Source organism: Seriola lalandi, unplaced genomic scaffold (genome assembly GCF_002814215.2).
Source record: "Seriola lalandi dorsalis isolate HSWRI2012SDOR001 ecotype SW California unplaced genomic scaffold, Sedor1 jcf7180002054412, whole genome shotgun sequence".
In the NCBI taxonomy this organism is placed as follows: Eukaryota; Metazoa; Chordata; class Actinopteri; order Carangiformes; family Carangidae; genus Seriola; species Seriola lalandi.
The window spans coordinates 1,310,046-1,323,524 of NW_019524965.1; the positions used below are offsets into that span (position 1 = coordinate 1,310,046).

Genomic DNA, 13,479 nt, shown 5'->3' on the forward strand with positions numbered 1-13,479 from the left:
AAGAGATAGAGAGTGTACCGTGCAGGTGATGCTGTGCTCCAGAGAATTTCAAACACTCAAAGCTGCAAGTCAAGACTTTTAAAAAGATCCAAACAATTCTGGGAGTGAAAAGTAGTGCATCAAGGGGCTTCGTGCTGTTTTTTTGTTTGTTTTTAGACTGAGCTTTATGATAGCCAGAAGGTTTGATTCGGACAGATGAAGAGCAATTGCTTTCCATGCAGTAAACACTGTGTGTCCATGGTGCTAATGATGCAGCAGTAATAGGTGTCTCTCAGCAATGGGAGGGCTCATTCTGTTCCTCTTTGGGGGAAAACACTGTATACCTCACATGGCTAACTAAGCTGACAGCTCAGTGGGTCTGTTGACAGGTGAAAAGAGAACCAACTGTTGAAAAAAAGAAAACCCCAATATGAACACAGCAGCAAAACAAATGAAATGGAAAAAAAAGGGGCTGAAGGTTTGAATAATGTGTCTACTTTTTAGATCAGACGATCTTTGCATCTACAGGGTTACAAAGTTTGCTCGGGTTTGCTGATAGCGGCTTTGTTGAATCAAATTCAGATTTACTCTTTCAATTCTCTTTCTCAAGTTCATTTTTTTTGTAGCACAGCCTCCCACAAAGAATGGGGGAAGGGGAGGGGGCGGCAGACATCCTCAGGTACAGTACATCTGGCCGGCGAAGTTAGGAGCCATCTACTTATTTTTGGAGGGTGAGCAATAAGGCTCCTCTGGAGCTGTAATCTAGTTGACTGACAGCAGCACACAATGCCTTTCTCCACACCTAACCAGAAGACATTCAGTAAAAGCCATGCAATTCATGAGAAGAAAACACAGACAGGGAGCGAGGTGAGAGAAATGCACATAGCCACAAAGAGATAAGAAAGAGGAAAGAAGATGAAAGACAGCAGTGGTAGGGGAAAAAAATCCTCACAAGATCTTAAATTTTGTTCTTCCTACTACACATTTTTGATGTAGATCCTCAGTCATTTGGGGCCTCGCCCTGACTTTCTATTACTGTTACCATGGCGTGTGCTCACATTCTGCTGGCTTTAAATGAACACATCTTTCAAGACAAGCCCCCAGAGATGAGGTATTTCAAGATATGGTGTCAATGATTTGTACAAGACCACGCTGTACAGGAAAAAAAGACATCTCTGTGTATATAGGACAAATACAGTATAAGATACATACAGAACACACAACAGATTCCTCTCTGAGGCAGAATATTACAGCTTTTCTGCAGCTACCTAATATTTATTGATCTTAATGCAACATTCGTGAACAATAGTTTAATTCACATCAGAATTCCTCCTGGGCTTCTGATATTAAATTAAGACTTCACACTTTCAACCGTCTACTCTCTGGATATTTCAAGCAAATAAGCAGAAAAAAATAGATATAATGAAACTGCACCCTATCAATCAAGGTGAGTGAGGAATATACAAATTGTTTTGGACTCACAGGACTTACTGCAGATATGATAAATATAGACACACAAACTTTCAGGAGGATAAGGTCAGTTCAAGGAGTAAACTAGGCCACACTTGCACATCCACTGGGTTTGAGAGGGATATGAATTTGAGTTGGACTGAATGCACTGCGGAGTCCAGGGGGACAGGGAGGAGGAGAAAACAGGAGCAGAGATGAGTACAGTTGGGGACAGAGTGCAGCCCATCATACTCTGTGTTGTTAAATTGTTCTCATAAGACCTTATTCCAAGCTACTTTTGATGCTGGGACATGGCTCGTTCAATCAGTAAAATTTCCATAAACTGGCAATTTTGTGGAGGATAATAAAAAGGTCTGATTCAGTGGAAGGAAATAGCACCTTATGTCCCCGGGCGCCCTTCTCTCACAAAGAGATAGCAGATTGTACACTGTATGCAACCAAATTATATTTTTTGTTTACATCCGAATGCAAAACAATCTTGCAGACATAAGTGGTCTGAAGTGCTGCTTGTATTCCTGGATGACACTCAAGTTTAATCTTCCAGATGTGAAAAATGCAGCACTTTGTGTGGGTTGATGTCAGGGAATCCTGGGCTGAAGAATGCGGAAGAAGTACTTGTCCTTTTTGTAATCCAAACATCCAGATACACAAGAAATCCATCCGCAAGAAATGAGGTGCAGCATGGGGCTGGTGAGGTGGTGACATGAGTCTTAAGTAGGGTAAAGTCTCTGCCATCACATGGGTGCGACCCAGGAGAAGGAAAGCCTGTTTGTTCAGAGAGCTTTTGTTCAGCCGCGATAAGCCTGGACTTAATGTAAGGGCCATTGTTCTGAAAATAGAAAACACACACCAGCCCATCTCCATATGAAGATTTTTAAATCATTTATGACTTAATTCAAAGCATAATATATTCTATCATTGCATATAAAACTGAGGCAATATGTGATTACACATTATTTGTCCACACGCTGTAAAGATTTCATGAACTTTGAACTTACAAATCCAAGTGTATGCATGCGCGCATGCTGCAGCTCTGCAGACGGCTCTTGTTCACTTGCTCTGCTGTCAAAAGTCTCTGTGCTTCTCATCTCCATCCTCCTCATCAAACAGCAGCCCATAGCCTGGCTCCGCGGTCACTGTGGAACAAGCAGTCAGATTCTCTTCAATACGAACCTGTCAATCAATCTGATGTAAAGCAGAGATATCCGCATTTCCCCGACCATGTTTTTATGTGCAGGTTATGTTGTGGGTCAAACTAACTCTCAGGGGTTTCATGCTGCCAGTTCCTTGTTGTTTGTGAGTTGAATTTTACTATATTTGAAGGTCCAGGAAACATTGATTTTGTTCATACAACGTGAGCATATAGTATGAATATGGAGGAGTTGCACAAAGTACTGATTGCATATATCTTCTGTATATGACAGAGCAGTAGCCTGGTCCAGGAACATGAAGAGTTAAATCACTTAATTAAATGACTTCATGGTAGTTCATCATACACCTGTACAAGTCTAATGCAATCCAAAGAGCAAAGTCCTGTAATAAATCATATCTTTGCGAATGACTTTCATGATGACTTTTGTGGTTTCAGTTAGTGTTGCTGTTGTATTGGATTGCTGTAGGTGATTGTTGATGAATAGTCATGTCAGTGAAAACATGGTGTCCAGCTGCAATATGACCCCGGACCTCTAGGGTGCGCAATAATTCCAACTGTCTTTTCAATCACGATATACAAGCGTCACTAGACCAGACTGGGCAAAAAATAGTTCCTCCATTCAAAAACCCAGCATGCGCCAACACATGACATAACATCATGGTTTTATAAGAAGAAAGGAAAGGTTATCAAATAAACATAAAAAAGGAAAAAAACAGATTTCTTATCTGCCATATGGGACACTGGGGTTTGATTCTTGTCAACCGCATCAACATTTTTTTTTAATTTACATCACAGAAACCTGTACCTCCCTACCATCCTGCACCCCCCACCCCCTGTTAAATTACCATGTGGCTCCAATCTGTCCCTCTTCAACTTAATTAATCGACCATCATTCCAAACTGTGCTCATCGTTTTTCACTGACCTGTCTATGCTCAACCAAACCTCCTTTGCTTCTGCTACTGTAATTGCATGTGTTGTCCACTGCAGTCTTATTTCATTGTTACATTAATTCAGTTAAATGTCTTGTTTTACACATTCTGCATGATTGGCTTGATGTGTAAATTACATGTTTCTATGCTGTAAGCTTTAATGTATGGTTGTTAATGCTGCTCAGCATTGTCTTGAACATATTGCCAGTATAAGATACAGTACATTATATTTTGGTGTTTGTATCCTATTTATTCAGTCATCTTTTATCTCTATATACTTTATATTGAAAGGGATGTCTATCAGTATGTATTGTCAGCGATAATACATCAATAAATATATAAACACTTTTACTACCTGTTGAACAGGTAGTAAAAGGGTTGGCTGTGGCTCAGGAGGTAGAGCGGGTCTTTGCGTTCATCATTAACTTAACATCACATGGTAAATTTCACTTTCCTCACACACACATAATAGTGGGTCACGCCCTGGATCTGTCAGCCCCGCTGCTCGCCATCCACTCAGACGCACTGCCCTCTCTTTCTTTCCTCAGACCACGACGCCATTCCTTTTCACTTGGAAAAATGTTCTCAATTAACACAAACACTGTCCAGACTGTCACTTTCAGAAAACTGACAGACGTCTTCTTTGCGTCTCAAACGGTTCTGGTCAGGGCTTTTTATCACCTCTGAACCCGAGTTCTCCATCTCCACAGTGGCATCTCAATTTCACGACTCTCTCGCCTCTTCCCTAAATGCACTCACTACACTCAGGGCATGGGCAGTTTTTTCGTCTCTCACAGTGCTCCATGTGCACATCTAAACTCTTTGCACATCCCTCTTTACACTTGTTCGCTCAAACCCGTTCATACTAACCCTACTACTGCCCAAGCCCCTACAGCTAAGTGTCTTAGTACACTGAAACTTGCCCTTGAAGTATTACTGGCATTCTGTCTCTGACAGTTTCTCAGTCCTGTCCTATAATTATGAAGCATACAGCTCTGTGTAAGATGGGAAAGTGTTTACAGTTCATGATAAACACATCTTTTTTCTGTAACTGTGGTATTCCAAATGCTTGAGACTTCTCTTCCTTTCACTGCAATGAAAGTTTCTCCCATTTCTTTTTGTTTTTTCAAGAACAACTCTCTGCAGCCTTACACTGCTGCTGTTTTGTCACCAGATCAGCCTGTACAGACTGAACAAGCAATACATTCCAATAGAAAACGAGCTGTGTTTTTTTTCAAGCAGATGAGAAAAAACTCACAACAGCCACACCATCAGACTAAGACCAGCTTTGTACTTAATGCAAATGAGACAAAAAAAAAAAAAAACCTATAGGCTTGGCAATGTGATAGAGATTATTAAAATCAGGTTTGGTGAAACTTTACCACTAACTTAACAGGTCAACTCAAGACTTTACTTACATGACTTACATTCACAGGCCTAGTTTTGACTCTTGTAAGTTAGAGGGAGATTATTGTTTCTAGTCACAGGCATTATGAGACTCGTGTTATTGTCAGCATGTCTTGGGATCAAAGAGCTCCTCACCACTGAAATGCACTTATACTATCACTGAAATGCACTTGGAAGTGAACAATACAAATGGCTGGATGTATTCCACAGCATGCTTGGCAGGAATGTTAGAGGTCAATAAGGATTAAATAGCTCAAATGAAAAATCTTCTCATTTTAGTTACAGTGCAGCCGAAATTGGCATTAATCTCGTCTTTGATTAAACATCCAGGACACAGATGCATTAAAATCCTGCAGCATATGTCAAGACTCTGGAGCAAATAAAACTAATTCTGTGTGGCTAAATTAAATTTACCTGGTGTAGCTATGGGTTCTCAGATGAATGCATCTGTTGGGGTTTGCTCACACGTCTGTCACACTTTCACTAGACATGCTGTTCTGCATCCATCATAGCCTCTAAAACAGATTAAAAAAAACATTAGGGTAACATAGTAACTCAAATAAATGCACAAGTCACCTGTTAACGGTTGTATTTTTTGAATAACAGACTTACGTTGTGCCACTGATGTTCCAGTTTGTTGGGTGGTAAAAAGTGAGGTACAGTTCTGTGCCAGGATGAGGCAGAGAGTACAGAAGGTGTAGCTGCAGTCTCCTGAACACAAGCCAGAGCACACGTCCACACACATCTGGCAGCAGATGTCACAGCAGCGGTCAGAGCAATATCTCCAGTCGCTGCACACACACGAGCAGCCACCAGCCGGCCCACATTCTTCCTTACTTTGTAGGCAGGAGTTGCAAAGCTTGCAAGACTGTAAGCCCATGGGTCTGCCTGTTAAAAACACACAGACACCAGGAGATGAGATATTGGAAGAAATCACTGTCTGGAAAAATGGTCTTCTTTTCAAGTCCAGGACTGGAATTGAGGATGTATATACAAAAGGAATTCGGAGGAGAAAAAGATGCTGATAATTGGCTGTCAGCCTGTCCTGAAAATTGTACAAGTTTCTTGCTATTTTCTGTTAAGTCCAAAGTTCCTACTGTGTGCAGTATTTGCCAATGTTCTCCGTGAGCAGTTTGACCAACTTTTAGATATAAAGCATGGTGTCATACTTTGCCCCCTGAGGCCTTACTCCAGCCTGCTCCATCATCCCCTACGTTCATGAGACAAAACCTCAAGTCAGCCTGAGTGCCAATTCGGTGAAGTAATCTGCCCTTCAAAAGAAGCATGACAACCCCAAACGTCACTCTCAACAAGGTTTTCCTCTGTTAACAAAAACCCAAAATGCTCATAACACCAAGGAAGCGTTTTTTTCCTCTTCTGACCATGAAATTAAAGAGAGAAGCTCTTTCTCAGGCTTAGCTGTCATGGGACCTTCAAGATAGAGATGGTGGTGAGTAAGGATAGAGAGCAATGTGAAAACACAGATTTAATTACAACAGCACTCACCATCGCAGTTTCTGAGAAAATAAAGTTAGTGTTTTGGTTTAACAGTTTCCTGGTTTTTATCTTGTGTTAAGGAGAAAACAGTGTGTGGATTTATTGTAAAACTGAAATAATTCTTATTTAAAGGGAAAGTCAACCTCAAATAAAAGCAAATATGAGAGAGCACTGCACACTGAAGGTTTGTGACAAAAACAGAGCTCTGTCAGGGAACGTAAGACAGATACCTGCGTGGCCCATTGACAACACCTGATCATCATTACAACAATCATTCCAAAGCCAATCACGTCGCACGCAAGCTAAACCGACTCATTTGTGCCCACAGTCATGTGATGTATACAGACCAGTGTGCTTACACAAATACCTAGAAGCAACAATTAGAGATGCGTAAGTGCGTGCAGTCATGAGGGAAAACAAGTGGTTTGCCCAGTACATTTCAGACTGAAGTAATTTAGGTTATTGGAGTACGAATATCCAGGGTAATTGTGTTCAGTAATTACACTTAGTCTGATACAGCAGCCCTGCAGGAAGGTTGTGAATCAACTTTATGTTCATTTTGGAGGCTTTAGTGTTTGTTGCGCAGTCGAGCTGTATTGCATTATACAGGGAGGCGTGTCTTTATTGTTCACCCCATTTATATCAATTTAGGATCTACTATGGAAGAGTCGATGAGCGGATGTGTGCAGCTGTTATCAAAATCTGGAGTTTGTGTCAACTAGGCCACTCCTAAAATAAACGGGTATTAAATAGAAATTATGGGGATGAAAATTTTTTGCCAGGCTTGTGAATGAAACATGACTCCTTAGTTTTTATTTATTATCATCTTGCACCGCATAATAAAACTTATTTACAGCAGAAAAATGATAACAGTTGATTGATCAAAGTTAAAATGACTCTCTTTCTCTCCTCCTGCTTGTGGCAGATGCAACATTTAATTTTATTAAGTCTTCAACTGTCTTTGAAAAATGATCACCTCTTTTCAAAACCCAATGATCCAGTGATTAAAAATTCTCCCCAGGAAACAGATTGCCTTTATATTTTTACTTACATATTGTATTCTCATAGGAGCTATACTCATCACGGTTAATCAAGGACAGAGAACAGGCTACATCTGTTCACATGGCAGCTCTCCTAGTGTTTTATTATTTCCCTTCCTTCTCCTCTCTGTCATTCTGTCTCTTTCTCTCTTTCACCCCCTTTTTCTTTCTTTCTCTCTCACACACACACACACACACACACACACACACACACACACACACACACACACACATATTCCTTCTTGCTCCCTATAACACAAATGTCAGCAGGCTGAGTGTGACAGGTGAACGACAGTGAAGCAGATTTGACCTTGACGGCTTTGAGAGTGAAGTGACAGTAATAAAAGGCTGTAGTGAGCTATTGTTGGCCCTGGGGCATCCATTAATGAATGACATGAAGCAGCCGTGAGATCCGTGGACAGGCAGGGGGAGGTAGGATGATGGAGGACAGGTGGCAGCGGCCCGCACACGGCCCTCACCTGTGATGAGCGCCGCCAACACCTCGTGCAGGGGTGCACACTTAAACACACACTTGATGACACGCACTCGGTGGCAGGTTGCATACAGACGCTAATGTGCACACAAGCAATGCAAGGAGGTGTCAAAACACGCAACCACCTACAAACCCTCAGCGTTTGAGGACATTCTGTCAAAAGGGTGTGTTTACTGTAGAATAAATCACCAGCTATTCATTACATTATTCATGTGCTAAGTACAGCCCTCTGCACCTGAGGGCGACTTACATTCCTTCCACCTCCCACTCTTTCTGACTTCCATACCCGGATCATGCACTGATACAAACCCCAGTGACAATTCAGCCTAATCCTCATCTCCCCCTGCTGCAGTGCATCCTGTTAGTCAATTGTTGTGAGTGTGGAAATGAGGCTATTTCAGGGATTTGAGCATCTTATATTCAAAGCACTGAAAGTACAGCACAGTCTCGGGTTCTTGCAGTCTAGTAGAATTTGTTGGTCTTTTCAACTGATATCAGGATAATTATAGATAATGAATTGATAAAGGCGATAAGTGTCAGACGCTAATGGAATGCAGTACTTAACCTCCATAATCCCTCTGTGCCCTTCACTTAGTGTCAGGAAAATTAGATTATTGCTGCTGATACCTTCTTTGCTCGCAGACATCATCTCATACATATACACACTTCTGCAGACATGCACACACACACACACACACACACACACACACACACACACACACATACACACACACACACACACACACACACATAAACCCACTGTGCCTATATAATGGACTCATGCAAACTTAGCAATGCATTGGGATGCATGGGCACACTGCATATAAAGATAAGTGAGAAGGGGACTAGTTTAAATAGGAGTGTGAAGGTTTGATAACATTTTATTTTTTCATGTATTAGAGTTTCCTGTGGAGCTTTTGACTGCTAGTATTGCTATGGAGCAATGTTTTTACAAGTGGGTCCCTGTTTGATTTGTAGTGTGCATGCACATATGCATGGAGGCGATGCGATTTACATCCTACTGGGCTGTTTCACATTACTGTGGGAATTCACAGTTGGTGGTGGTAATGCAAAAAAAAAAAAAGATACATAGCAATGCGCTAACAAAGGCAGTGAAGCAGAAGACTGCTAGCTGGCAAACATGGATGTAGATATGTTTTGAAAGCATTTTTTGAGGAAGCAAATGTATTCAACATGTATGTTAGACCTCATGGATGACCACAATGTCATATGCGACGAAATACTGAATGTAAAGGTAACTTTTGTTTGCATGCAAGACAACTCCATAGGGCACCTTTAATGATTTCAACCGAGGAATACAAAGTGTCTTTCGAAAGCAGATGTCATCCTTACTTTAAGTACTGGAATTTCCCTTTGATCCCTTAATGACACTGGCAGTGCTGATCTTTAAATGATTTAGCAACCAAAGAGATATCTTCTTTCAGACAGACCATCAGCTGAAGAGAGGAGTAGATGTGACTTGGATCAGGATTTACTTTAGAGCTCACTTGGAGGAACCGTGACCTTCATCGTGGTGATAGAGGCGTGGATGGTCTTGTACTGGTTGTGTATGCCCAGAAAGTGATCATCTGACAGCTACAAGGTGATGAGATGGTGATGGTCAGATCAGAATCTGAAATTTGTGAGACGAATAGCAATATGGTAACATCTAAAGTCAGCTGATATATGAAAGGTACATGTGTGAAATGTGCTATGCTCCATCCTCTTAAAACTTATATGTTTGAAGGAATAAAAAGTACCACATGTTGGATGGCTGTGATTAAAGTTCCATCATTTCAGTACTAGGCCTAGCAGTTCTTGGCATGATGTCCACAATGTTCTTCCACAACCTGCCTTGGGAGGATGGCTGAAGATAAGCAATGAGTAACAGATTAAACAGTAAAAACACTGAGAGATTTACTGAGCCTGTCAAAGAAGATATGGCAGCGCTGGGTGATGTATGACGGCGGGGAGGGCAAACTGCGAAACAGGCGACTCCAGCATTTCATTGGGATTGGCAAGACACTTATATTTTACCTTGGCCATCCCCCAAGGGCTCTGCTCCAGCACCCCACATCTCTACATCACTTCTATCAACTGGGTGGGAAGCAAGATCTAATTGGCAGTTAGCATGTCACATTCAGCAGTGACAAAGTGGGGAAAAGAGGGGAAGGGAGGAAAAAGATGTTAGTGGACAGGAAGCTTGTATTAGAGAAATTGTGTGAATTCATTCAAACTATTGTGGTCAAACTAACTTTCTTCTGACTTTTCCTTATGTGCTACCAGTTAAATTTTTGGGATTTGTTTTTTTTGGGTGAAATTTATGAACAGCTATTGGATGGATTATCATGAAATTTGGTACAGACATTCATGCGGCCCTTGGAACGAATTGTATCCTGAGCTTTTGATCCCTTTCCACTACCACCATCGTAAGGTCAAAATTTCACTTCTTTAAAATATTTTCAACAAGTCCCCCACACACATCAAAGTGTTTTCTGATTTGACGTCCATCTCAGCTGGACGAGGCACGACTTGGTTTGGGTTAAGGAAAGAGTGTGGTTTGGGATAAAATAAGCTTGGAAAAAAAATCTTGGGTTAAAATTACTACTTCAGGCATGTCTTTGTGACGGTTACAATAATCACTACTTGGGTAACGTGAGGGAATGATCATGGTCATGCTAAAAAAGAAACCAATGTTGACTGCTGATAGGAAATAAACAGCTTTCTCTGCTGCTGCAAAGTCCCATGGCCGCCGGACGGCTTTGTCACTCTGTCACTTTTTGGGCAAGCAGGAGAGTACACTCTTATTAGCATCAACACAATAAAATAAAATAAGTAAAATAAAATAAACACCATTCACTCTGGCACAAATGAAGACCCTATCTGATATTTTTTAACCGCTGAGCGGCAGAATCAGACCAGGTGAAGGTTTTAGTACCTTGTTTACGGGAACCTTGTGAGAATAGTTGTTGGCAAAGGTATGGGAGCGCTCTCACTTACTTCCCCACCCAGACATCCAGCCTGTCCAGAGATTTGAATGAGCAGCCATTTCAGAGGCCTGCTTCTTTAACTTTTTATGCTACAGCCACTCAAGGACAGACTAGCCATCTGGAGTGTGGGAGACCTTTGGGACAGCGGTGACTCCAGCAGCACTGATATGAAAAACAAAAGAAATAAACGGCCCATTCTGTTTGGCTATATCCTGATTTAGACTGGCTCACTGGGTCCACAGAGATGTCTGTGCGCAGAGGTCATCAATTTATACTATCTCAGGAGTCACATCTTTCCTCACTGTCAGCTTTAGAACACTGCTACCCACATACACCAAGGTAATGCACACATACAACTGAAGGGCTGGTGCTCAGATATTTATTGAATTTAAAATATTATACTGCATGTTAATTACCAGTTCCATTTTAAAGAAGTTCCCATACATGTGTCCAGCTGATAACATAATTTTGAGGCTGTCGAAGAGGGAGTTTAAGACAGTGATGTATGTCTTTAACTTTAAGTATACAGTATGTTAATGTGTCATTTATCAGCTCAGCTCAGGCAACAACTTCACCCGCTGTTTGCCAGCTGGAAACTGACTACGCCCCCCCACCCCACCACACCCCCCCACCCGTGAAGTATCAGGTGTGAGATGCGATGGAGAGGTGCCATGACAGGCCTTTCATAATGACTGATGTCATCTGCCGCACTTTCATTTACTGTTCAAAGTGATGGACAAATGCCCAGAGTGTGCCAAGGGACCGTGTCGTCAAGATGTCTTTTTGAATGAGTGTTTCTGGCACTTGACAAGCTAGCGGGGTGGTTCTGTCTCTTTTCTTGCCCATGGTTTGACAAGGCGATCGATTATGATTGGTTCCTCAGCAAGTAGTCGAGCTGCAAGATTGACTTGGTAATGTGTGTTGACATGGAGATCAACTGGGCCTAGTGAAGCAGCTGGTATTAATGAAGCACAAAATAACAACAGTTTGTTAGTTAGTGGCCTCGGGTAAATAACCCCCCCCCCCTTCATTAACCACAACACCCACTCGAGGCTGTGCTTGTGTGGTAACAAACTAGTCTTCTGTACCAAACTAGCTCTGACTCGTGTTGTTATGGCAATTAAATGATGTCATGCTCAGTCAAGCCACAACTTTTGCTTTGTTCGCTCCTCTCAACATTTCACTGAGGAGCTGAATCTTTAGAACATGACCTTGCGTTCTCCTTTTAGTGAGTTACTGAAACTGTTGGCTTTTACCTTGTCTGTACTATGATACTCGAGCTTTTTACCCATAGCGTAAAATAATGCAGGTGGATTCTTTCTTCATTCTTCCTGAACCTACCTTTAGAAACTGCAAAAGCCTCTTATAAAAAATCAAAGCAAAAAAAAGAAAATGTGTATCTGTATTGTTTTCTACTTAGGGCGCACCAAATAAATGGACAGACAGATATGCTGCTGCTAACTTAAACATTGTTGAATCTCCACTGTCTGTGTTTGTGTGGATTATGCGCTCTACTGGAGCTTGCTTGGCATCCAGTGCTTTCTCTAGCCCATTCATCAAAAGGACCAGTGCTCTTGTGAGTGAGAAGATTTATACACCATGGAAGAGAGGTGGAGAATTAGCCCAGATTTATGAGCACAGACTGCAATGGCAAGACACTGGCAGCTGCTGCTTGACATTTGAACAGAGAATGTGAAAGAAAATTGGAGACGGGGGAAACAGGAAATTGGAACAACAGTGAGGTGGAGAAGGACTGAGGAGTGAATGAGACATTTGCTGGTCCTGGGTAAAAAAAAAGACAGGCATGTGATTGGGGAAGCTAATTCCTAAAGAAAAAAAAAGGGGCTACATCAGACTTAAATCAAATACCTCATTAACTTGATTACCATGTTTTTGGGTTTTTTTTTCTGCTGCTCAACTGGAGGCACAAGTGAATGAAAAAGAAATTTGAGGCAATACATTTGACATTTTATAAAATGACTTGTAATGATCTGTAAAGCGAGTGAGTTAGTAGCCTAATGCAGATCTCAGTAAGAATCGAAGAAAACACTGCAGCAGCTTTGAGAAAAGCTTTCAGATCATTATTCTGGTCTGTATTATTGACTACAACTGACTTTTGACCCACAAGACAGATGTCCAGAACAGAATTTATGAATTTTCTTTTCCTTTTCTTCATTGTGAGGTGGAGATCAAAAGCAGTCAACCACCCTTGACCTGAAAGAACCTAAAGATATAAACTAATAAAGGACCAAAAAAGCAGCTCAGCATCCTTCCCACTTCCCACTCTCCACTGTCACATTGTGGTTTATAATGTGGTCCCATTCCCTCAGCAGCTCAGAGGCTCCAGCCTGTAGGTTGATGCCCAGGGACTGCTGACACACTACACATCAGCGTTCAGTTCTCACCCTTGCAGCAGCTGAGGTAGTTATGATAGGTGGAACATCAGGTCAGACTTTGGATACACAACGGAGCAAAGAAGCAATGTTGTGCACAAAACAAAAGAAAGCCCAGTAAACCTTG

The 13,479-nt window shown here is 41.6% G+C and overlaps 1 long non-coding RNA gene across 1 annotated transcript; it reads right to left on the minus strand.

Moving 5' to 3' along the window:
* Positions 1-1,214: 1,214 nt before the first annotated feature.
* Positions 1,215-6,069, minus strand: LOC111657740 (uncharacterized). Its single transcript, XR_002760945.2, has 4 exons — positions 5,552-6,069; positions 5,354-5,454; positions 2,448-2,585; positions 1,215-2,278 (listed from the first exon to the last, which is right to left on the minus strand). It is a non-coding gene; the product is annotated as an uncharacterized LOC111657740 (long non-coding RNA).
* Positions 6,070-13,479: the final 7,410 nt, after the last annotated feature.